This window comes from Bos indicus, chromosome 5 (genome assembly GCF_029378745.1).
Source record: "Bos indicus isolate NIAB-ARS_2022 breed Sahiwal x Tharparkar chromosome 5, NIAB-ARS_B.indTharparkar_mat_pri_1.0, whole genome shotgun sequence".
NCBI lineage: Eukaryota > Metazoa > Chordata > Mammalia > Artiodactyla > Bovidae > Bos > Bos indicus.
This window is the reverse complement of record NC_091764.1, coordinates 97,805,641-97,831,533: the sequence shown is the minus strand read 5'-3', so window position 1 is coordinate 97,831,533 and position 25,893 is coordinate 97,805,641. Positions and strand designations below refer to the sequence as shown.

Sequence of the window (25,893 nt, the reverse complement as noted above, 5' to 3'; positions counted from 1 at the left end):
GCTATTTTGTCAGAGAGGCAATAAATGTTCACTGTAGAAAAAAAAAAAAAATCAGCTTGCCAAGCAGAAAACACATCATCCATATTTCCTATCACCACAGTTGTCCACTGCTCAATTTTTTCTTTGAACATGAAGTATAGAGGATTGGAAACCAAAGTAACAGTGCTGAAACAGTGTGGTGAAAATGTTAAGGCCTGAGGCCCAGACCACATGGACACAGAACCTCTTTTCAGCCCCCAAATACACATGCCTAGGTGAGTCCTCTCTTACAGATTTTTTTAAGGCTTATAGTATATGCATATATACTTTTGTCTTTGCAAAAACAGGATCATCTAATACATATAGTTTTAACCTGTTTCACATATCAGAATACTTTTTCATATCAACAAAGATGTATCTATATCATCATATTATTTTTAGTTAAGCATAGTTGATTTACAATGTTGTGTTAATATCTGCGATTGAGCAAAATGAGGCCTATGTACACATTCTTTTTTATATTCTTTTCCATTATGGTTTTAAATGCTGCCTTATATTTCATGTGTGAATTACTATCAATTATCAAATCTCCATTGAAGGAAATTTAGGTTATTTCCAATTTTTCAGAATTACTTTCTGCATGTATTTTAACCCACATCATTTCATATATAAACTAAGGCATTTATTTTCATTTTCATATCTAAGCAATCTAAGAAGTGCCTTTATTGACAATAAATAGAAACCACCCTTGGGGGTGTTAGAATGTGGGCAGAAAGAAAGGAAACAGCGTGGTTGAGTGAGATTAGTCATTTTTGAAAGAGCATGTATGTGTATTTCACATATTGACTCCAATCCACTCAAAAGTTTAGAAGGCAGCTTAAGATTTGAATCAGCGTTAAGCACTCTTAAATTCAGATGTTCATTTGAGCCTCTCGGGTCTGCCAACCAGCTGGAAACAAAACAAGGGCAGCCTCCCTGTCTGCCTCCTGGCTATCCTGCCCTTGGAGTCATTTCTGGAAGGGCAAAGGAGTCCCACAGTCTCTTGTGCCACGGGGACAGAAACACCACCCAGCTCCTCAGCCCAGCTCCATCACCACAGCAGGCAGGGTAGGCCGGTCATTACTGCATTGGTCAGGAATCGCTCAAAGCCAGTATCAAGCTGGCTGACTGTAAGCAAACTCAGGCATTCAAGGGAAGGTTTTGGAAGGAAATAAGCCAACAAAACAGCACCAGAGACTAAGGGAGCATTCCTTTTCCAGCTCTCTTCCTAAAGAGCTAGCAAGGTGACACAGCCTAAAGTGGGTATTGAGATTATTACCACTATGCCACAGAGTTTCAGGCACCAGGAGGATTTATTCTCTTCCTTCCACCCTTCTTTCCCCTAGAGTATTTTCTCTCTTTCCCATGGTAAACCAAGATTGTCCAGCATGTTAATGTGGACAAACATGTTTGTTCCAAAAATTGCAGTGCCATTCAGAAGCAAGAAAGAGCAACTCTCCCATTAGTCTTTTTTTGGGTTTTGTTTTGTTTGTTTGTTTGGCCATACTGCATGGCTTGTGGGATCTTAGTTCCCTGATCAGGGACTGAACCTGGGCCCTTGGCAGTCAAAGTGCCAAGTCCTAATCACTGGACCATCAGGGAATTTCCTCATTAGTCTATTTTATAACCTTAGATCAATGCTGCGACCTTCTTATTTTGAAATGTGGGCTCAAAATAATACATTTATAGAACATTGGTGCGTATGAGGTCCAAAGAGCTTTTATCCAATACCCTCATCCTTTTGGTGAACAATAAAGGTCTCGGAGAGGGGAAAAGACCTTCCTACGATCCCACAAAGCTGGTGGCAGAGCCCAAGAGTCTCGGCCCCCAAGCACTCTGTCCAGACTCCAAACTGATGCTCTTGCCAATGCCCCACCATTGTAACAGCCTTTTTGCCTGAATGCCTCCTAGGTGTGTCATGAAGACAAATTACTCTCTGGCTGTATGGCTCTTGAATTGTTTGGATAAACACTGAGTGTCAGTGTGCCTGATGGGCCCTAGTGGGAACTAAAGCTGAGAAGAAATGAAGCCCACCTTGGCAAAAACCATGGACAGAACACTCACCCCAGAGCCCGAGCTCTCTAGACACCCAGCAGGTAAATGACAGAGAATTAAATCTCATCTATCAGTTAGGCTAAAAGAACAGTTAATTTCACACTTATCCACTTTACAGAAATAGAACCCAAGCTACAAGGCAGAAAGAACAAAAGGAACAGACCAGATACAGAGATTTTTCAGAAATTTTAAGCTACGGAAGAACAAAAAAATTTTCTTCAAAGAAAATTTGGGGGCAGGGGACTGAAATACATGCAAAGCTTATTTTTAGTGCCCTTTACAGATATAAAGTCATGCTGTTCGTTTAGGAACATAAAAATGCATTATGTATAACTTGTTTCACTCATAAAATTACCATGTTTTTGTATATTGATATATTTAGACTGAGAGAACTGAAAAAAAGTTTTTATCATTCTTTCTTGGTTATTTTCTTGGGCAAAAGGGAGTTATGGGTTTTTTGGTTGTTTTTTTTAAGTCCTCAGTGGGAAAACTTTTCAGAATTTTCAGAAACTTTTTACAATACTTACAGATTTTAGAGGATCTTTTAGTTCTTCCAAATCAACTAGCTCAAGTCTTTTTTTTTTTTTTTCTAATTTTATTTTATTTTTAAACTTTACATAATTGTATTAGTTTTGCCAAATATCAAAATGAATCTGCCACAGGTATACATGTGTTCCCCATCCTGAACCCTCCTCCCTCCTCCCTCCCCATACCATCCCTCTGGGTCGTCCCAGTGCACTAGCCCCAAGCATCCAGTATCGTGCATCGAACCTGGACTGGTAGCTCAAGTCTTTTAGGTCTTCAAGTTGTTGAATTCACATGGGTTCAACCAACATTCTCTCTCCAGGCAAGAGGTTAGCACAACCTGGTTTAGTGATGGTAAACCACTGTGAAACTTTAAAAAGTCCATTTTATCAATAGAAGTCCCACAGATCTGGAATTCGCTTTGCCCTCCAAGGCAAATTTCTTCCCTTCTATCCACTGCAGCACTACCTAGAACACATTTCTAGAAATGAGCAGGAGAAACCATAAGTTTAGACCTGACAGAAGCACACATCCTCTGCTGCTGCTGCTAAGTCACCTCAGTCGTGTCCGAGTCTGTGCGACCCCATAGACAGCAGCCCGCTCAGGCTCCCCCGTTCCTGGGATTCTCCTGGCAAGAACACTGGAGTGGGCTGCCATTTCCTTCTCCAATGCATGAAAGTGAAAAGTGAAAGTGAAGTCGCTCAGTCGTGTCCGACTCTTATCGACCCCACCAGGCTCCTCCGTCCATGGGATTTTCCAGGCAAGAGTACTGGCATGGGGTGCCACTGCCTTCTCCGACACATCCTCTGGAAGGTCTACAAATGGGTGCCTGTCCCTTACTTCAACCACTGTCAACGTTCTAAGTCCTAGTTGTTACATTTGATGATCTGCAGTCATATGTGTGTGATTATCTGATCAACTTCTGACTTCCTCGCTAGAGCATAGCTGCCATCCTGGCAGGAGCCAGACCTTCTTGCTGACTATTTTGTCCTCAACACCTACCAATGACAGGAGATGACAGCAGTAAATATGTGCTCACTACCTCTTTTTGACAGCTCTTATTACTAGGGTTTTCCTCTGTACATTGAACTCGTATTACTCTCCCTGTGTCTTCCACTCACTGGCTGGATTCTGCCCTCATCCATCCAGACTTCACAAGACACCACTTCAAATATGTGAAGACACGGGTCATTACCAACTCTTCTTTCCTCTAAGCTAAAGATCCTCAGTTTCTTCAGCAGGTCCCTATGTGACATGATATTTTAGATCCTTTGTTATCTAATGGCTCAGATGGTAAAGAATCTGCCTGCAATGCGGGAGACCAAGGTTCAATCCCTGGGTCAGGAAGATCCCCTGGAGAAGGGAATGGAAGCCCACTCCAGTATTCCTGCCTGGAGAATACCATGGACAGAGGAGCCTGGCGGCCTACAGTCCATGGAGTCACAAAGAATCGAACACAACTGAGCGGTTACACTACTACTACTACTACTACTACTACTACTACTACTACTATCCTATCACTGCTCTGGTTCTACAGACCCACAGAGCTACCAGGGAAGGGGAGCAGTTATCAGAATACAGGTTATTGACATATTAAATGCTCTCCTGTCAAAAATGATTTCAAGGTCCAGGACTAGGCTGGAACTCTGTAATATTCTTCCCGAGAGAGCTGACTGGTGACCAAGACTGCTGGTTAACCCTCAATATATAATACATTCTTCTCTTTCTCTATGACAGTAGGGACTTCCCTCGTGGCTCAGATGGTAAAGCGTTTGCCTACAATGCAGAAGACCCAAGTTCGATCCCTGGGTCAGGAAGATCCTCTGGAGCAGGAAATGGCAACCCACTCTAGTACTCTTGCCTGGAAAATCCCATGGACGGAGGAGCATGGTAGGCTACAGTCCATGGGGTCGCAAAGAGTCAGACACGACTGAGTGACTTCACTTTTTTTTCTATGGCAGTAGAACCCCTGATTTTCAGCTGGACAAACAGCTGCCTACAGTAAAGGCTCTGTTCCTCAGCCTCTCGTGCTGCTAAGTATCACCACATGAAAAAGTTCTTGTCAATGGAGTGAGTAGGAATGTACTGGACAACCCTTAAGGACCTTCCCTAAGAGGTGGTATACACCTGTACCCTTTGTCCAGCTTCTTTACATTTCTTTTTTTCCTTTTCCTAGAATCTGAATGCCACCATCTTAGACTATGAGCCCAAGATCACACATGGCTGAGAAATAAGGTAAAGAGATCCTGGATCCCTCACACCTTGGGTTGTTTTTTTTGTTTTGTTTGTTTTGTTTGTTTTTTTTTTGGTCACACACAGCCAGATCCTAATGGATAGTCTATTGCTTTGTCTTCAAGTAGTCTTGCTACTGAACCAAAACATAGTATAATTAGACTTGATCTTGCAAGCTGAGGACTCTCCCAGAACTTGTTACTTCCACGGGTGATGGTGGGTAGGGACACGGAGGGTATGACATGCTCTCTATGGCTTGACTGCAAAGAGGTTCCAAGAGCTGACTCTCTGCCCAGTTAAAAAAAAAAAAAACTACAAAGTAAAAGAAAGGAAGAGGTGCAAGCATATGAAGAAGGCATAGATGATATTTATGCTTAAGAGGATTAAGCAAAAGAGGATGTACTATTTTTCTTCTCCTTCCAAAGTTTTGCTATCTAATGGTTGATTTCAAAGATTACCGAGTCAACAAGACAGGCCCCAGACAGAGAGGCTTACATGGGGACTTACCTGGTAGTCCAGTGGTTAAGACTTTACCTTCCAGTGCAGGCGGGGTGGGTTCAATCCCTGCTTGGGAAACCAAGACCCCACATGCCTCGTAGCCAAAAGCCAAAACATAAAACAGAAGCAATATTGTAACAAATTCAATAAAGACTTTAAAAAATAGTCTACATTAAAAAAAAAAAAAAACAGAGAGATGCTCACATGGAAACCACTGAGAAAATGAGCAGGAGGAGCGCCATACCGCCAGTGTGGCTAAGGCTGGAGCCAATGCCATCTCAGAAGATGCCCCATCTTTGTGGGCAGAGGTGACTTGATGGGCTCCCAAAGACTGGAGTTTCAGCTTCCGTGTGACATTTCCTGACTTAACACCAGTTATCTGGTATTTCTTGCTAAAACTAAACTTTTATTACAAAACCATAACAAAAGTATCAGTAAGACGCAAATTATGACAGTTCCAAATTTTAAAATATTCCCAGCTATTATGCTTCCATTTAGAATACAGAAACTCACAAGAGATCATTGTTGCCCGCTAACATTAACAACAAGCTAGAGAAGCTACTAATCATAATTTTAAAATTCATCTGAATGCTTGAGGACACAAGGAAATCTAAAGTAAATGAGAAACAATTGTAGAAAGTGATAAACACTTCTTAGGAGAGACCGTGGCTGTCTTCATCCCTGGCAGAGTGAAAAGGAGGAACAGACAGACAGACTGTTTGAAACCAGTCAAACTTCATAAACTTCTAGCTCTGTGTGGACAAGCTTGACAGATTAGAATCCCAGTGAGCTCTGGCCGCAGAGCAAGTTGACACCACCCACCTGTTCTCCACAGGCCTTCAGTGAGTGAAGGGCAGCAGGCAGAAAGCTGGAGGTGAGACACTACCCCTACTTCCTACCCCACCGAGATGCACAAAGCCCTTTACTACGGCAAGGCAGCACCTGCGAAAGGCCGAGAGTGGGGCTGGAGAGCCAAGGGGAGGCACCTGGGGCACTTCGCTAAGAACCCTGAGGGCAGCAACATTCCCAAGGCTGGAGGTGAGGCTAGAGAGTGGGAAGAGACCCCTCCCAATGTCTCCAGGCCTTCGCTGATTGTAAGCCAGAGTCCCTCAATGGCTGGGGATGGCAGAAGAGCAGAAAGAAATACCTCAGAGGCACCTGAGTCTTTACCAACTATACCTCAGCAGCCTTCCAGAGGCCAGGAAAGCAGGGGAGAGCTGAGAGGAACCCCTGCAAAATACTCTGAGACTTCACGGCCTACACTGCCGAGGGGATGGGGGCCAGGTAGAAAGAGATCTCCTTCGAAACTGAAAGCTAGAGGAACAGAGAGCAAAGAAAACTCCCAGACATGCAAAAAAGCTGGCAACTGGCTATGAAATATAAGAACAAGAGTCTACCAGTGTTTAGGTCCAAGTATCTCTGAAAGGAAAGGCCCACTCCTGCTTTGATCCTGAAGGTAACGGTGAGCTGAGTCTAACTTAAACTATGACGAAGTAACTAAAACTACAACCAAGACCAACCCAAGTTCAGCTACAGAGCAGACCAACTCAGCTCCTTTAGTGGTGTGACCTGCTACCCCTGCCCCACCAAAAAAAAAAAAAGAGAGAGTATATTTTTCTGGAGGTAAATATTATTAATTTTTATCCACTGCTCTTTGTTACACAAAGTCTAGCATACAATTAAGATTTATAAGACATGTGAGGAAACAAGTAAATGTGAACCATGGTTAAGAAAGGAAAGGGTGAATAGAAACAGATCCTGAGATGGATTTCCAGACGTTGGAACGGTCAGACACAGACATCAAAAGAATTACGACAGAGATATTAAAGGATACTGCAGAAATGTTGGGCAACAAGAGTGAACAGCTAGGGAATTTCAGCAGAAAGATGAAAAATATTCTTGAAGACCCAAGTGGAAAGGCTAGAAATAAGTAAATAAATATCAATATCTGAAATTAAGAATTCACTCAGTGGTCTTAAAAATAATTCCAGTATTGCTCACATGGAAAGAATGTGCTGCTAAGGCAACAATGCATAAAACTGACTTGGGTCTTCCAGAAAGGAAATGTTTACAAATGCTTTGCCTCCATTCTTTTTTTTTCTGGCAAACTGAAGCTGAGGAAAGTGCTAAGGTGTATCCCTAACTCAATCAGCCACTTAAGAAATGTTTGTTCTGGCAAGTTCTTGATGAAGTCAGAAAAAAACAAGAGTCTTACAGTAAACTATAGACAGAAGTAAAAATTATTGGAAATTTATTTTAAATGTTTGGTTTATTTGTATCATGCTGCATGGCATATGGGATGTTAGTTCCCTGACCAGGGATCAAACCTGAGCCCCCTGCATTCGAAGTGTGAAGCCTTAACAACTGGACTGCCAAGGAAGTCCTGGAAATTTTTTTATATTAGGATATTCATGTACTGTTTTTCTTAAGGAAAATTTCAAATCCCATTAGCTGGCCAGTAATCATGTTTTTAGATGCTAGATTAGATTACAAAGGAGGGCCGTGCACATTAACTCCTTATTCTTCTCTTCTCACTACCAAACGACACCCATCCAATCTGGGCAGGTTTACTCCTCTTTGGCTGAATTAAGGGGTAGGAAGAACAAGTAAGGGCTTCCCTGGTAACTCCAATGGCAGATAATCTGCCTTCAATGCAGGAGACCTGGGTTCAATCCCTGGGTGGGGAAGATCCCCTGTAGAAGGGGATGGCTACCCGTGCCTGTATTCTTGCCTGGAGAATCCCATAGACAGAGGAGCCTGGAGGGCTATAGTCCCTGGGGTCACAAAGGGCCGGACACGACTGAGCAACTAGCACTAAAAACAAGCAAAGCAACAGGCTTCCATGCATAAAAGCTAGTGACTGAGCAAAACCCCCAGGAGAATGACGACTGTCATCTCCTAGTTCAGGACTGCTTCCAAGCTGCCATGCTGACAGATGGAGCAACATGGATTTAGGGATTATTTATGCTGCTTCACCCACACTAACAGGAGAAATAACCACACAGGCCACATCCAAGAAGCTGTTGAGTTTGCAAGATCAATGTAATATCTCCTTTTAGCCATAGTTTGAACACTTTCCCACACAATCCACATCACTGACTTCAATACGAAACTCCTCCAAAAGTCCATCCAGAGCTCCCCTTTCTCTAGAGTCACAAACAAGTCAACACTACAAGATCTTTAACTTCTTTTTTTTTTAATCACATCTATCTCTCCAAGCATCTTGTTGAATATTATTGCTGATCAGGTCATGTTTGCCTCAGTTCAGTTCAGTCGCTCAGTAGTGTCCGACTCTTTGCGACCCCATGAATCGCAGCACACCAGGCCTCCCTGTCCATCACTGACTCCCGGAGTTCACTCAGGCTCACGTCCGTCAAGTCAGTGATGCCATCCAGCCATCTCATCCTCTGTCGTCCCCTTCTCCTCCTGCCCCCAATCCCTCCCAGCATCAGAGTCTTTTCCAATGAGTCAACTCTTCGCATGAGGTGGCCAAAGTATGGGAGTTTCAGCTTTAGCATCAGTCCTTCCAAAGAACACCCAGGGCTGATCTCCTTCAGGATGGACTGGTTGGATCTCCATGCAGTCCAAGGGACTCTCAAGAGTCTTCTCCAACACCACAGTTCAAAAGCATCAATTCTTCGGCACTCAGCTTTCTTCACAGTCCAACTCTCACATCCATACATGTTTGCCTAATTTCACTCATTTATTTTATTTGTGCCAAAAGCATCATATGTGAAATATTCCCAAATGAGTATTGCCACATTGTTGAATCTCTTGAAAAAGTTATTTCCCATATATATTACCTAACCAAACAATTTAATACCACATACATCAAAGTTAAGATACCAAATCAATTATAAGATGCACCATTATCTTAGTACAGTAACATCTACATAATGTATTAAGAACAGTCACATTCACACAGCCTCTTGTTATTTTGAAATCTACAATTTGCCTATTTCTCCTGCCTTAGGCTGCACTGTTTAGTGTGTGATAATGTAGTCACAGTGTAAATCTTACTGAGGATACTTCAAATACCAATTGAATTCAACATTTATACTCCTGAGTGAGCATAACCCACGTGAAGTGGAGATATCATGAAAAGCTGTGAACTAGCTCACACATGTAGACAACAATGACTATGTTCTGATGGCTGCCTGGCAGTGTTTACGAGACATCATTGCATACGAAACACTTGCTGATTTCAGGGAGGTTAAGATGAGCAAATCAAATGTGCATTTTAGAATCATTACAATATGAACAATAAATTTCCCTCCTGATCAGTACTAACCATCTGCCTTCATCTGTTATAGGCATCTTTCTATATGTTTCAAGTAGCTATGAAAAGGATCCTGCACTTGAATTTCCCTTTCTCTTCTGATCAGTATACACATTTAGAGTTCTATCCTTTAGTGGTGATATTTTAAAACAAAGAGTAAAATGTGTGTAGAAGACAGTTGGGAGGCATATACCCCAAAATATAAATAGTTATCTGTGGGTGGTTATCTATGAGTGGTGTGAAAATGAGTGATTTTTGTAGTCTTCTTTTGGCTTATTGTATTTAATAATTGTCTATAAAAAAAACTAATATTACCTGGGTAGTTTTTAAATTATCTGGTACATTTTTTTAAACAATCTTTTGACTCAATGGAAAAGACACTGATTCTGGGAAAGATTGAGGGCAGAAGGAAAAGGGGGTGAAAGAGAATGAGATGGTTGGATGGCATCATTAACTCAATGGACATGAGTTTGAGCAAACTCCGGGAGACAGTGAAGGACAGGGAAGCCTGGCGTGCCGCAGTTCTTGGGGTCGCAAAGAGGCAGATATGACTTAGCAACATAACAACAACAAAAGTAAACAAAGCCAAAGTCAAATGATAGCTGGGGAGAAAATGTCTGCAACACACAACACGTAATATCCAGCTGAATACAACAGACCATTCCCACAAGAGGAAATCCAAATGGCCAATGAACATATGAAAAGATGCCTGTCCTCGCTGGCAGATAAGGAAAAGCAAATTAAAGCAATAAGGAGGGAATCTCCTGGTAGTCCAGTGGCTAAGCCTCCACACTCCCAGTGCAGGGGGCCCGGGGTTCAATCCCTGGTCAGGGAAAAAGATCCCACATACCACAACTAAGAATTTGCATGCTACAACTAAAGCTCCCACATACTGCAACCAAGACCCAGCAAGCCAAATAAATTAATATTTGTTTCTAAAAAAAGCAATAAGGAGGTGCCATTTATTCCTACCCCTCAGATTGACGAAAGAACTTTTTTTTTTTTAACATTTTTAAACTCAAAACATATAGCATTCTGTGCTAGCAACCACTCTCACATGCTGCTATTAGAATGGGAATTGCTATACTTTTTGGAATGCTAGCTGGCAATGGCACCCCATCCAGTCCTCTTGCCTGGAAAATCCCCTGGGCGGAGGAGCCTGGTAGGCTGCAGTCCATGGGGTCGCTAAGAGTCGGACACGACTGAGCGACTTCACTTTCACTTTCACGCGTTGGAGAAGGAAATGGCAACCCACTCTAGTGTTCTTGCCTGGAGAATCCCAGGGATGGGGGAGCCTGGTGGGCTGCCGTCTATGGGGTCGCACAGAGTCGGACACGACTGAAGCGACTTAGCAGCAGCAGCAGCTGGCAATAGCTACTGAAAATTCAAATACATATAACCTTTGACCCAGTGACCCCATTTCAAGGGATAGGTCCTATGGGGATGAGGGGGGAAAGCACTAGTTCATAATGATATATTTAAAGAATATTTACTGCTGCATCATTCCTAAAGGTGAAAACCTTGAAACTTTCTGACTGTCTATCAAGTGGACATTAAGTGGATTTTGGTCCATCTATACCTTGGATTACTGTGAAGCTATTAATATAATGACTTAACTCTATTGATCTAGACGGATATCCACAGAAAATTGTCATGTGAGAAAAACAGGTTGCACAAAACTGTATACAGGGAGAGTCCAATTTTCAGGAGTCAAAATCACATCTACTTGCATTTACTTGGGAAAGATGTGAAAAGATACACAATAGGTCATTCTCCTTGTTTATCTTAGAGGAGCAAGAGGTGGGAATGGGAACGCAGGAATCATGAGAAAGATGTTTAATTTTTTGCCTTCTTTCTTCATATTATTTCACTTGTTATAGAGAACATATGTGAATTCTCTATTTTTAGAAATGGAATTTAATGAGAGATTTTTAAAATTGAAGAATGTGCGTCATGCATTCTTATCACTCTGGAACGACAAGATTAGGTCTCCCTCCAAGTGACAGAACGAATTCTTCCTATGCCCAGATGATCACAGTCAGTGAGTCTCCTCAGGTAACCTGGTTCTCTGGTTGATCTTTTGATGCATGAATAGTTTTACACTTTTATTTACTGAAAAAAATAACGGTGGCCAATGAACATATGAAAAGATGCTTGTCCTCACTGGCAGGTAAGTGAGGACAAGCAGGAAGTCACTCCCTCATGAGGCTAACTGGACACAGCATCTCTGTCTAAATCACATCCCCCCATCACATGTACCCCAGTAATTCCAGGAAGGGTGTTGTTCTGTGGCTCTGTGAGAAGGAATCCACGGCAAGAAATGAGGGGTGTTCCTGAAAGTGAACACGAGACTGAGATCTGACAACCATGCAAATAGGATCTTTTGGGTTCCTCTCATTCCAGCCCCTCTCTCCTGTTTACATGAGCCACCACTGCAGTCCAGTCAAATCCAACAGCTGTACCACCGATAAGGATTTAAAGAGTCACCCATGCTTGCTGGCTGTGCTTCCCCACAGCTCTTCTGAAGACACCAACAACTGCCATATACCCATCAATGAGCAAGGCCCTGACCGCTGTCACAACCATCCAGAGGAACTTGGTATCAAGAACCTAATTAAGAGATCATCCATCCATCCAGCAATCCCACTCCTGGGAATATATCCAGACAAAACTATAATTCAAAAAGATAAATGTACCCCGATGCTTACAGCAGTATTATTCACAAAAGCAAAAGCATGAAAGCAACTTAAATGTCCACAGACAGATGAATGGGTAAAGAAGATGTGGGGTGTGTGTGTGTGTGTATGTGTATATATACTACATATACACAATAGAATACATTAATACTCAGCCATAAATAGGAATAAAATAATGTCATTTGCAGCAACATGAATGCAACTAGAGATTATCATACTAAATGAACTAATAAGTCAGATAGAGAAAGACAAATACCATATGATATCCTCAGATGTGGAATCTAATATATTACACAAATGAATTTATTCAAGAAGCAAAAACAGACTCATGGACACAGATAACAGACTTGTGGTTGCCAAGAGGGAAGGGGTTGGGGGAGAGATGGATTGGGAGGTTGGGATTAGCAGGATGTAAACTATAACATATAGAATGGATAAACAACAGGGTCCTACAAGAAACTAAATGCAATATCCTGTGATAAACCATAACATAAAATATTTTTAAAAGAATGTAATATGTGTATAACTGAATTACTTTGCTCTATAGCAGAAATTAACACAACACTGTAAACCAATTACACTTCAATTTTTTTAAATTCCAAAAAAAAAAAAGAGAGATAATCAATGAAGAGAAACTCTGATTGCTATCTGTCCAGCCTTTATGTGTTAAAAAAAAAATGTGGGCTTAACAGTGTTCAAGTCTCTCTCAAAACTATGGAATCCTGTGGAAAAAACAGTGATATTCTTCTACTTGTTCCTTTCCTAGGAGTAAGGAACCAAAATTACTCTCCTCTGTTTTTCAGTCATAAGCAAATCAAATGGCCTGAGACATTCTGATAGCAAACCAGGAAGAGGACCACTGCCGGATTCCTAGTTGATAAAGTAATCACCAGACACCACGCTGTGACTCCCATGCCTTCCATCTGGGGACAGAGATCGAGAAGAGACAAGGTGCAGACCTTTACTGGTCTCAGAATTGCCAGGTGCTAAAATACAGGCCTCTGCAGTTGAACGGTAGAACTAACACCGAAAAAAGATGTCCTTTTCATTACAAGGGACTGGAATGCAAAAGTAGGAAGTCAAGAAACACCTGGAGTAACAGGCAAATTTGGCCATGGACTACAGAACGAAGCAGGGCAAAGAGTTTTGCCAAGAGAACGCACTGGTCATACCAAACACCCTCTTCCAACAACAAGAGAAGACTCTACACATGGACATCACCAGATGGCCAACACCAAAATCAGATTGATTATATTCTTTGCAGCCAAAGATGGAGAAGCTCTATACAGTCAGCAAAAACAAAACCAGGAGCAGACTGTGGCTCAGATCATGAACTCCTTATTGCCAAATACAGACTTAAATTGAAGAAAGTAGGGAAAACCACTAAACCATTCAGGTACAACCTAAATCAAATCCCTTATGATTATACAGTGGAACTGAGAAATAGATTTAAGAAACTAGATCTGATAGAGTGCCTGATGAACTATGGATGGAGGTTCGAGACATTGTACACGAGACAGGGATCAAGACCATCCCCAGAGAAAAGAAATGCAAAAAAGCAAAATGGCTATCTGACAAGGCCTTACTTACAAATAGCTGTGAAAAGAAGAGAAGTGAAAAGCAAAGGAGAAAAGGAAAGATATACCCATTTGAATGCAGAGTTCTAAAGAACAGCAAGGAGAGATAAGAGAGCCTTCCTCAGTGATCAATGCAAAGAAATAGAGGGAAACAATAGAATCGGAAAGACTAGAGATCTCTTCAAGAACATTAGAGATACCAAGGGAACATTCCATGCAAAGATGGGCTCGATAAAGGACAGAAATGGTATGGACCTAACAGAAGCAGAAGATATTAAGAGGAGGTGGCAAGAATACACAGAAGAACTGTACAAAAAAGATCTTCACAACCCAGATAATCACAATGGTGTGATCACTCACCTAGAGCCAGACATCCTGGAATGTGAAGTCAAGTGGGCCTTAGGAAGCATCACTATGTTCAAAGCTAGTGGAGGTGATGGAATTCCAGTTGAGCTATTTCACATCCTAAAACATGATGCTGTGAAAGCGCCACACTCAATAGCCAGCAAATTTGGAAAACTCAGCCGTGGCCACAGGACTGGAAAAGTTCAGTTTTCATTCTAATCCCAAAGAAAGGCAGTGCCAAAGAATGCTCAAACTACTGCACAATTGCACTCATCTCACATGCTAGTAAAGCAATGCTCAAAATTCTCCAAGCCAGGCGTCAGCAATACGTGAACTGTGAACTTCCAGATGTTCAAGCTGGTTTTAGAAAAGGCAGAGGAACCAGAGATCAAATTGCCAACATCCACTGGATCATCAAAAAAGCAAGAGAGTTCCAGAAAAACATCTATTTCTGCTTTATTGACTATGCCAAAGCCTTTGACTGTGTGGATCACAATAAACTGTGGAAAATTCTGAAAGAGATGGGAATACCAGACCACCTGACCTGCCTCTTGAGAAATCTGATGCAGGTAGAAGCAAGAATTAGAACTAGACCTGGAACAACAGACTGGTTCCAAATAGGAAACGGAGTATGTCAAGGCTGTATATTGTCACCCTGCTTATTTAACTTCTATGCAGAGTACATCATGAGAAACGCTGGGCTGGATGAAGCACAGGCTGGAATCAAGATTGCCAGGAGAAATATCAATAACCTCAGATATGCAGATGACACCACCCTTATGGCAGAAAGCAAAGAAGAACTAAAGAGCCTCTTGATCAAAGTGAAAGTGGAGAGTGAAAAAGTTGGCTTAATGCTCAACATTCAGAAAACGAAGATCATGGCAACCAGTCCCATCACTTCATGGAAAATAGATGGGGAAACAGTGGCTGACTTTATTTTTGAGGCTCCAAAATCACTGCAGATGGTGATTGCATCCATGAAATTAAAAGACATTTACTCCTTGGAAGGAAAGTTATGACCAACCTAGATAGCATATTCAAAAGCAGAGACATTACTTTGCCAACAAAGGTCTGTCTAGTCAAGGCTATAGTTTTTCCAGTGGTCATGTATGTATGTAAGAGTTGGACTATAAGGAAGGCTGAGTGCTAAAGAATTGATGCTTTTGAACTGTGGTGTCGGAGAAGACTCTTGAGAGTCCCTTGGACTGCAAGGAGATCCAACCAGTCCATCCTAAAGGAGATTAGTCCTGGGTGTTCATTGGAAGGACTGATGTTGAAGCTGAAACTCCAATACTTTGGCCATCTGATGCGAAGGGCTGACTCATTTAAAAAGACCCTAATGCTGGGAAAGATTTGAGGGCAGGAGGAGAAGGGGACGACAGAGGATGAGATGGTTAGATGGCATCACCAACTCAATAGACATGAGTTTGGGTGGACTCTGGGAGTTGGTGATGGACAGGGAGGCCTGGCATGCTGCAGTTCATGGTGTCGCAAAGAGTTGGACACAACTGAGCAACTGAACTGAACTGAACTGATAGGCCACCAAGACCCTGCTGGGAAACAAAGATCATCTGACACTAATTGTTCTTATATGCCTGATAGTTCAGGAAGATTGGGCTTCCCTGCTGACTCAGACAGTAAAGAATCTGCCTGCAACAAATTGAGACCTGGGTTCAATCCCTGGGTCGGAAAGATCCCCTAGAGGAGGAAAATATTATTGGAGAATGCCTCCTTCCCCGCCAAGCTTCAGCAGCGACTATGATATTGCTGTTTATACCAACTCTGTCCTCTGGGCAGTGTTTTCTGAAGAGAGCAACAGGAGTGTAGAGTCAACTCTGGTGTAAACCAGCCTCCAGAAACAACCCCACGCACCCTGTCCTACCCCATGTTTTCTGACCTTAAACAAAAAAGTCAAAAGATCCCAGAGAACAGCTGGGTTCACATATAGAGTAAACAATCTGGTTTGTGTCCTTAACATTCATTTCCCCTTCTGCCAACAGCCCCCAGTTTTTGTCTGAGGGCTCACCTCTCCTTCACTCTTAGTCAATTAAAGCACTGCAATCTCTGGCCACAGCAAGCATAAAATCCCACAGCACCCATGAGATGAAATGGGACTTTTGCTGGGATTCTGGAAAAGGGGGCTTTCCCCCTGAGATGTGAGGGCAAGAAGACTTGAGGTCTGGAGCTGGGTGGCCAATACATCCCTGAAATGAGAACCTCTGATGAAGGTGGGTAGAGTCAGGGTGCACACAGACAGAAAGGGTATGTGATGACATTAGTGCAACAACAAGATGCCCCTGAAGCCAGGCATGGTCACATCAGTAATAAATTCCCTTTTTGCTTAAGCCATTTGGGGTACAACTGTCTTTGCGTCTTGCAACAGATGCATCCTGGTTCACAAGACATGAAGTGCCAAAAAGCCTGGGTCAACACGAGGACAGCCACACGACCCTTTTGTTCCATTTGTTCCATTTTTTCCCTTGCATTGTGCTCACTATTCACACACCTGGGGAAGGTGTAACATTCTCACCTGGGAACGGGCTCCTTCAATTCTGGTTAAACCTGCTCCTGGAGACATTTATCTTCCTGAACAAGATATTCTGGTGGGAAGTCAAAAGCGTTGTTTACTGTCACTTTTATTTTATTCTTATTAAGAGTAATTATGAAGCATCTCTCAATGTTCAGTCATCATTCCGTTGGTCCAGCCCCAGCAGGAGGTTTGCGCCCCCCAGTTGTAGAGCATTTTGCTCTGAGTCACCCACATTCTCCCATGGCCCCATGGTGACAAGGACACACACTGCACAACACTTTCCAAATCCTCCCCACTCCTCCTGTGTGGTTTAATTAAATTGGCCATTCTACAGGAGCCATGTTTAGAAGACAGGATATTGAGAATTATAAACAAAAAAAAGGGAGGAAATACAGAAAGTAGCACTCTATTCTCTTGCTCCAGGCCCCAGGGCAGGATATTCTTCCAAACTGGTGTTGCTCGATTAGGATAAATGAGGCATGAAGTTGTTAATGACGCCTCTCAAGTTACACTTGGCTATTGACAGAACTCTGTTCTTTTTTTTTTTTTCCTTCTCGATTGCCTGCCTTTTTATGGGCAAAGTTATAAACATCAAGTTGGGTCTTGAAGACGATCCGATTAAAAAAGACGTGTCCCTAAGCATTCACCTGACCAGGGCTCACAGGAACTCCCATCCTATTGGCTAAGACATGGCTGGCTTCTAAAAGGTCCCCCTCTCTCCTGGCCTTTCATTGGCTGGTTTCTTCTTACGATCCAGTCAGAGGAACTGAGAACTAACAGTGATTGGCCGCATTGGTTTATTGTGCCAAGGTTCCTTTACCTCCAAAGCAAAGGATTTTTGGAGGAGTGGGGTCTCTCTCAGTAAATAGGATAAATTAACTGCTATGTGAGTCGCCATTAATGTCAAACCAGTTCATACCTCCTATTGGCACTAAACATGATCAAGGTGGCTTTTTCTTCATCTTTCTCCAACGGCAAAAGTCTAATGACAATATTCTGCAGAAAATTTCAGATCTAACATATCTAAACCCTCCCAAACTGATACATATATTCCATTCTCTTGCTTTTCTCAAGGGAAGACCATCACAAGAGCTTAATGAGATCTCACAGACACTGCAGGATGGATGGTGAGGATGCCTAATGGGATGAAGTAAGAGACACCAGGTTCTTCCTCACCTGGTCCCAGTGTGTCCCACCAGCTTCAGCTCCAGAAGGAAGTGCTCTAATGGGTCCAGCTCCCCTCTTCACCAGGAGGGAATGGAACTCCTGATGGCTTGCAGCTGAACCTGTGATACCCTCCAGGACAGCACATCAAAAGAATGAATCCAAATAACAATACAAAGGAAAGTAAAGAAATACTAATCCAAAAAATCCAAGAAATTAAAGCCAGTGAGCATCAATACACAGAAAATTAAAACAAACTCCTTTCCAAACTCGGACAGATTCTATCAGCAAAACATGAAGTAAAGTGAAAAGTGTTAGTCACTTAGTTGTGTCTGACTCTTTGTGACTCCATGAACATGTAACCCACCAGGCTCCTCTGTCCATGGAATTCTCCAGGCAAGAATACTGTAGTGGGTTGCCATACGCTTCTCCAGGGGATCTTCCCAACCCAGGGATCAAACCCAGGTTTGTTGCATTGCAGGTAAATTCTTTACCATCTGAGCCACCAGGGAAGCCCCAGTAAAATATATCTTCTCATTAAAAAAACAAAAATTAAGGGGAGAAGAACTAAGGTAGTCTCTTTAAACTCTGTAATCAGTTCAAGGACTCTGGCTCTATTTCTTGGTGATGTCTCTCAAAGTGTGTGCGTAATACATACAACACTGGCAGTATGAGCAAACAGGCTAAGGTGGAAATTGAGAACTCTGAGATCGGTCTGAGACAAAGGAATCTTATGTCATTTTTTTCTTTTTTGGAAAATAATAATTACATTAACAAAACACAGCAAAAGCATGAAAACCTATCACAAGTATGAAAATCATAAAATTATTAACAATCACAAATATTCTGGATTTCACACCCATGAAATTTACCATGCTTTTCATCATATTAAGTGCTTCCCTGGTGGCTCAGATGGTAAAGAACCTGCCTGCAATGTAGGAGATCTGGGTTCAATCCCTAGGTCAGGAAGATTCCCTGGAGAAGGAAATGGCAACCCACCCCAGTATTCTTGCCTGGAGAATTCCATGGACAGAGGAGCCTAGTAGGCTACAGTCCATGGGGTCCCAAAGAGTTGGACATGACTAAGCAACTAACACTTTCACTTTTGTCATCGTATTATAAGATTTATGTAATAGCTATCCAAAAGACATGTACTAACATCCCCATTTTTGTTGAGAGGGAAACTAGGGATAAGAGGTTGCATGGCCAGTTCAAACCCAGGTATTTCTGACTCCAAAATTCATGGTCAGTTAGACAATTCTGCCTCTTTTCAAAATATTCTAAACTGCTCGAGAAAAACCCAGCCCCATCACTGACAGTCTCCTGAAGAAGGAAGAAGTCTTCTCCTACTTGGGACTCTTCAGAAAGGACCTCACCAACCATCACCAAGACCACACTGCCTGCAGTGCTATCAGCCCCATGTGCAGCTGTGGGAGGAATCCTGGTCTTGTCACCACCTTGAATACGTACATGCCCATAATCCTAACCCTCTGCATGTGGTCCCTGCACTCCTCCGTGAGTTCCCAACCAGCTGGCCTCTTCCATGGTATCCACCCCTTTCCCAAAGCAGCTTTGTTACTCTCTAGTTCAGGAGAAACCACCTTGTTCCTGTTGTGGCTTGGTCTTCCCTATGTTGGGTTTCCTACCCTGATACTCTCAGATGTCCTTGTGTTGGTGTGACAAGGTTGTAGCAACTCTAACCCAAACTAGCTGCCTCTACCTCCATCAAATCTTCAATCCATCAGCAATATCCACCAAATCCTGACCTTCCCAAGGTACACCCTGGCTCAGTCTGGGAGCTTGGTTAAAGTCATAGCCAGTTTCCTCCTTCCCTCCTTCCAATGGTTAAGCATATATTAGAATGTTTTAATAAAACAAATGAGAAATTACAGCCTTCTGATGACAGTTTAATTTTTAGAGAACTATTCAATTTTATGAGAACACTCAGATGAAAATAAAATAAAAATATTTTAAATGAAAATGTAAATAAAAACAGTAAAGATGAGTAATAAAATAATAGATATCATCCTGCCATCATGAAACAAAGTATAACAAAAATAAAATAAAAAGATCACATCAAAAGCAGTCATTAATTCTTTAAGATGAAGAGAAGGATACATTTCAGATAGAAGTAATGGTAAGTAATAAGCTTTTAGAACATTTGATAATCCAATTAATGAGAAATGAATCATAAGAATAGAGGAAATATGTAAGTTTCTTGCTGATTTGACAGAAAATACTACTATGAATGAAGATAACATAAAATTCATAACATACGAGGAAAATGAGGACATCAGTGTCATTGATTCAAAGAGCATTTAAGATAGAAAATCAGAATAAAACCTCAAATGTCCTGAAATCTTACAGCTCCTCTATGAAAGAAACATGGTAGTTGGTTTGCTTAGGTTTGACAATTCTAAACATTTTCTTGGCAATACTGCTCATGAAGCTAGAAAAACTTTCCTAAGCTCTCCACAATAAACATAAATATTTCATCAACTATACTAGGTAAATAACTGAATAATCTGTTTTTTCTACAGAAAATATCACAAAACTACTGTCAGATAAAACCACAATCAAAAAGTATGTTGATAAAATAACTTTTAAAACAATGTTATAAAACTGTGTTTGGTACTTAGTTGACAAAAATATTATCATGATTTCTGTTCTCATTATAAATACTCAATTATCACACCTAACTTTGCATTCTTTCAAAGAGGGCTTCAAAAATTATCAGAGCTTCAGCTCTATAAGCCCTGGATTCATCCTCACAATGAGATCTTAGATTTGCCCCTTCCTCCCTCCTCACCACTGGAGAAGGTTCTTAAGAGTCCCTTGGACAGCAAGAAGATCAAATCAGTCAATCCTAAAGGAAATCAACCCTGAATATTCATTGGAGGGACTGATGCTGAGTGGAGGGACTGATGCTGAGCTGAAGCTCCAATACTTTGGCCACCTTCTGTGAACAGCCAACTGTCGAAAAAGATCCTGATGCTGGGAAAGACTGAGAGCAGAAGAAGAAGAGGGTGACAGAGGATGAGATTGTTGGATGGCATCATCGACTCAATGGACATGAGTTTGAGCAAGTTCTGGGAGATGGTGAGGGACAGAGAGTCCTGGCATGCTGTGGTCTATGCGGTCGCAAAGAGTTGGACACAACTGAATGACTGAATAACAAAAACCCTCCTCAGAATAACTCAGGGCTGACCTTCTTCCAGACAGTGGCCATGACAGAACCAAAGCAGAATGAACTAAAATGCTACCAGGTGTGTTCTCCTTAAAATTCAGACAATGTCAACAACAAAGTAAATGGTAACAGGATCATACTTATCAATAATTACCTTAAATGCAAATTGGTTAAATGCTCCAACCAAAAGACAAAGACTTGCAAAATGGTTACAAAAACAAGACCCTACATATGCTATCTACAAGAGTCCCACCTCAAACCCAGGGACACAGACTGAAAGTGAAGGGCTGGAAAAAGATATTTCATGCATGGAGACCAAAAGAAAGCAGGAGTGGCAATACTCATATCAAATAAAATAGGCTTTGAAATAAAGACAGTGATAAGAGACAAAGAAGGACACTGAATAATGATCAAAGGATCAAAGAAGAAGATATAACAATTATAAATATATATGCACTCAACATAGGAGCATGACAAATGCTAACAAGTATGAAAGGGAAAATTAACAGTAACACAATAATAATGGAGGACTTTAATGTCCCATTCACACCTGTGAATAGATTAGCAAAACAGAAAATTAGCAAGGAAATATAAGCTTTAAGTGAAACAATGGACCAGTTAGACCTAATTGATACCTATAGAGCATTTCACCCCAAAACAATGGATTTCACCTTTTCATCAAGTGCACACAGAACATTCTCCAGGATGGATCACATCCTGGGCCATAAATCTAGTCTTGGTAAATTTTTAAAAATTGAAATCATTTCAAGCATCTTTTCTGATCACAATGCATTAAGGTCAGTTCAGTTCAGTTCAGTCTCTCAGTCTTGTCTGACTCTTTGCGACCCCATGAATTGCAGCATGCCTGGCCTCCCTGTCCATCACCAACTCCCAGAGTCCACTCAAACTAATGTCCATCGAGTCAGCGATGCCATCCAGCCATCTCATCCTCTGTCGTCCCCTTCTCCTCCTGCCCCCAATCCCTCCCAGCATCAGAGTCTTTTCCAATGAGTCAACACTTTGCATGAGGTGGCCAAAGTACTGGAGTTTCAGCTTCAGCATCAGTCCTTCCAATGAACACCCAGAACTGATCTCCTTTAGGATGGACTGGTTGGATCTCCTTGCAACTTGGATCTCTCAAGAGTCTTCTCCAGCACCACAGTTCAAAAGCATCAATTCTTTGGTGCTCAGCTTTCTTCACAGTCCAACTCTCACATTCATTCATGACCACTGGAAAAACCATAGCCTTGACTAGACAGACCTTCGTTGGCAAAGTAATGTCTCTGCTTTTGAATATGCTATCTAGGTTGGTCATAACTTTCCTTCCAAGGAGTAAGCATCTTTTAATTTCATGGCTGCAGTCACCATCTGCAGTGATTTTGGAGCCCCAAAAAATAAAGTCTGACACTGTTTCCACTGTTTCCCCATCTATTTCCCATGAAGTGATGGGACCGGATGCCATGATCTTCGTTTTCTGAATGTTGAGCTTTAAGCCAACTTTTTCACTCTCCTCTTTCACTTTCATCAAGAGGCTTTTTAGTTCTTCTTCACTTTCTGCCATAAAGGTGGTGTCATCTGCATATCTGAGGTTATTGATATTTCTCCCGGCAATCTTGATTCCAGCTTGTGCTTCTTCCAGCCCAGCATTTCTCATGATGTACTCTGCATAGAAGTTAAATAAGCAGGGTGACAATATACAGCCTTGACGTACTCCTTTTCCTATTTGGAACCAGTCTGTTGTTCCATGTCCAGTTCTAACTGTTGTTTCCTGACCTGCATACAGATTTCTCAAGAGGCAGGTCAGGTGGTCTGGTATTCCCATCTCTTTCAGAATTTTCCACAGTTTATTGTGATCCACACAGTCAAAAGTTTTGGCATAGTCAATAAAGCAGAAACAGATATTTTTCTGGAACTCCCTTGCTTTTTTGGTGATCCAGCAGATATTGGCAATTTGATCTCTGGTTCCTCTGCCTTTTCTAAAACCAGCTTGATCATCTGGAAGTTCACGGTTCACGTATTGCTGGAGCCTAGCTTTGGAGAATTTTGAGCATTACTTTACTAGCGTGTGAGATGAGTGCAATCGTGCGGTAGTTTGAGCATTCTTTGCCATTGCCTTTCTTTGGGATTGGAATGAAAACTGACCTTTTCCAGTCCTGTGGCCACGGCTGAGTTTTCCAAATTTGTTGGCATATTGAGTGCAGCACTTTCACAGCATCATCTTTCAGGATCTGAAACAGCTCAACTGGAATTCTATCACCTCCACTAGCTTTGTTCATACTGATGCTTTCTAAGGCCCACTTGACTTCACATTCCAGGATGTCTGGCTCTAGGTGAGTGATCACACCATCGTGATTATCTAGGTAGTGAAGTTCTTTTTTGTACAGTTCTTCTGTGTATTCTTGCCACCTCCTCTTAATATCTTCTGCTTCTGTTAGGTCCATACCATTTCTGTCCTTTATGGTGCCCATCTTTGCATGAAATGTTCCCTTGGTATCTCTAATTTTCTTGAAGAGATCTCTAGTCTTTCCCATTCTGTTGTTTTCCTCTATTTCTTTGCATTGATCACTGAGGAAGGCTTTCTTATCTCTCCTTTCTATTCTTTGGAACTCTGCATTCAGATGCTTATATCTTTCCTTTAATTACAGGGGGGAAAAGCTATTAAAAATACAAACATATGGAGGTTAAACAACACGCTTCTGAATAAACAAAAAATCACAGAAGAAATCAAAAAGGAAATCAAAATATGCATAGAAACAAATGAAAATGGAAAAACAACAACCCAAAACCTATGAGATTCAGTAAAAGCAGTGCTAAGAGGGAGGTGCATAGCAATACAAGCCTATCTCAAAAAACAAGAGAAACATCAAATAAACAACCTAACTTTACACCTAAGCAACTAGAAAAAGAAAATAAGAATCCAAAATTTAGTAGAAGGAAGAAAATTGTAAAAATCAGAGCAGAAATAAATGGGAAAAAATGAAGACTATGGCAAAAATCAACAAAACTAAAAGCTGGTTCTTTGAGAAGATAAATAAAATAGACAAACCGTTAGCCAGACTCATCAAGAAAAAAAGGGAGAAGAATCAAATCAATAAAATCAGAAATGAAAATGGAGAAATCACAACAGACAACCCAAAACTACAAACAGTCATAAGAGACTACTATGAGCACTTATATGTCAATAAACTGGACAACTTGGAAAAAATGGACATATTCTAAGAAAAGTATTGAACCAGGAAGAAATAGAAAATCTTAACAGGCCCATCACAAGCATGGAAATCAAAGTAATTAAAAATCTTCCAACAAACAAAAGCCCAGGACCAGATGGCTTCACAGGTGAATTCTACCAAAAATTTAGAAAAAAGGAAGGTAAACTGCCTAACTCATTCTATGAGGCCACCATCACCCTAATACCAAAACCAGACAAAGATGCCACAAAAAAGAAAACTACAGGCCAATATCCCTGATGAATATAGGTACAAAAATACTCAACAAATTTCTAGCAAACAGAATCCAACAACATATTAAAAAGATCATACGTCATGACTAAATGGACTGTATCCCAAGGATGCAAGGATTCTTCAATATTTGCAAATCAATCAATGTGATACACCATATTAATAAATTGAAAGATAAAAACCATATGATTATCTCAATAGATGCAGAGAAAACCTTTGACAGAATTCAACATCCAGCCTCCAAAAAGCAGGCATAGAAGGAACATACCTCAACATAGTAAAAGCTATATATGACAAACCCACAGCAAACATTATGCTCAATGGCAAAAAATTGAAAGTATTTCCTCTAAAATCAGGAACAAGACAAGGGTGCCCACTCTCACCACTACTATTCAACATAGTTTTGGAAGTCCTAGCCACAGCAGTCAGAGAAGAAAAAGAAATAAAAGGAATCCAGATTGGAAAAGAAGAAATAAAACTCTCACTGTTTGCAGATGACATGATTCTCTACATAGAAAATCCTAAAGACACCACCAGAAAATTACTAGAGCTAATCAATGAATATAGTAAAGTTTCAGGATATACAATTAATACACAGAAATCCCTTGCATTCCTATACACTAACAATGAGAAAACAGAAAGAGAAGTTAAGGAAACAATTCCATTCACCACTGCAACGAAAAGAATAAAATAGCAATAAATCTACCTAAAGAAAAAAAAGACCTATATATAGAAAACTATAAAACACTGCTGAAAGAAATCGAAGATGACACAAATAGATGGAGAAATATACCATTGTTCATGGATCAGAAGAATCAATATAGTGAAAATGAATACACTACCCAAAGCAATCTATAGATTCGATGCAATCCCTATCAAGCTACCAATGGTATTTTTCACAGAACTAGAACAAATAATTTCAGAATTTGTATGGAAACACAAAAAAAAAAAACTCAAAGAGCCAAAGCAATCTTGATAAAAAAGAATGGAACTGGAGGAATAAACCTGCCTGATTTCAGACTATACTACAAAGCAACAGTCATCAAGACAGTATGGTACTGGCACAAAGACAGAAATATAGATCAATGGAACAAAATAGAAAGCCCAGAGATAATTCCACACACCTATGGACACCTTATCTTTGACAAAGGAGGCACGAGTATACAATGAAGAAAAGACAATCTCTTTAACAAGTGGTGCTGGGAAAACTGGTCAACCGCTTGTAAAAGAATGAAACTAGAATACTTTCTAACACCATACACAAAAATAAACTCAAAATGGATTAAAGATCTAAATGTAAGACCAGAAACTATAAAACTCCTAGAGGAA

The 25,893-nt window shown here is 41.1% G+C and overlaps 1 non-coding gene across 1 annotated transcript; it reads right to left on the bottom strand.

Moving 5' to 3' along the window:
- Nucleotides 1–1,547: 1,547 nt before the first annotated feature.
- Nucleotides 1,548–1,620, bottom strand: TRNAQ-UUG (transfer RNA glutamine (anticodon UUG)). Its single transcript has one exon. It is a non-coding gene; the product is annotated as a tRNA-Gln (tRNA).
- Nucleotides 1,621–25,893: the final 24,273 nt, after the last annotated feature.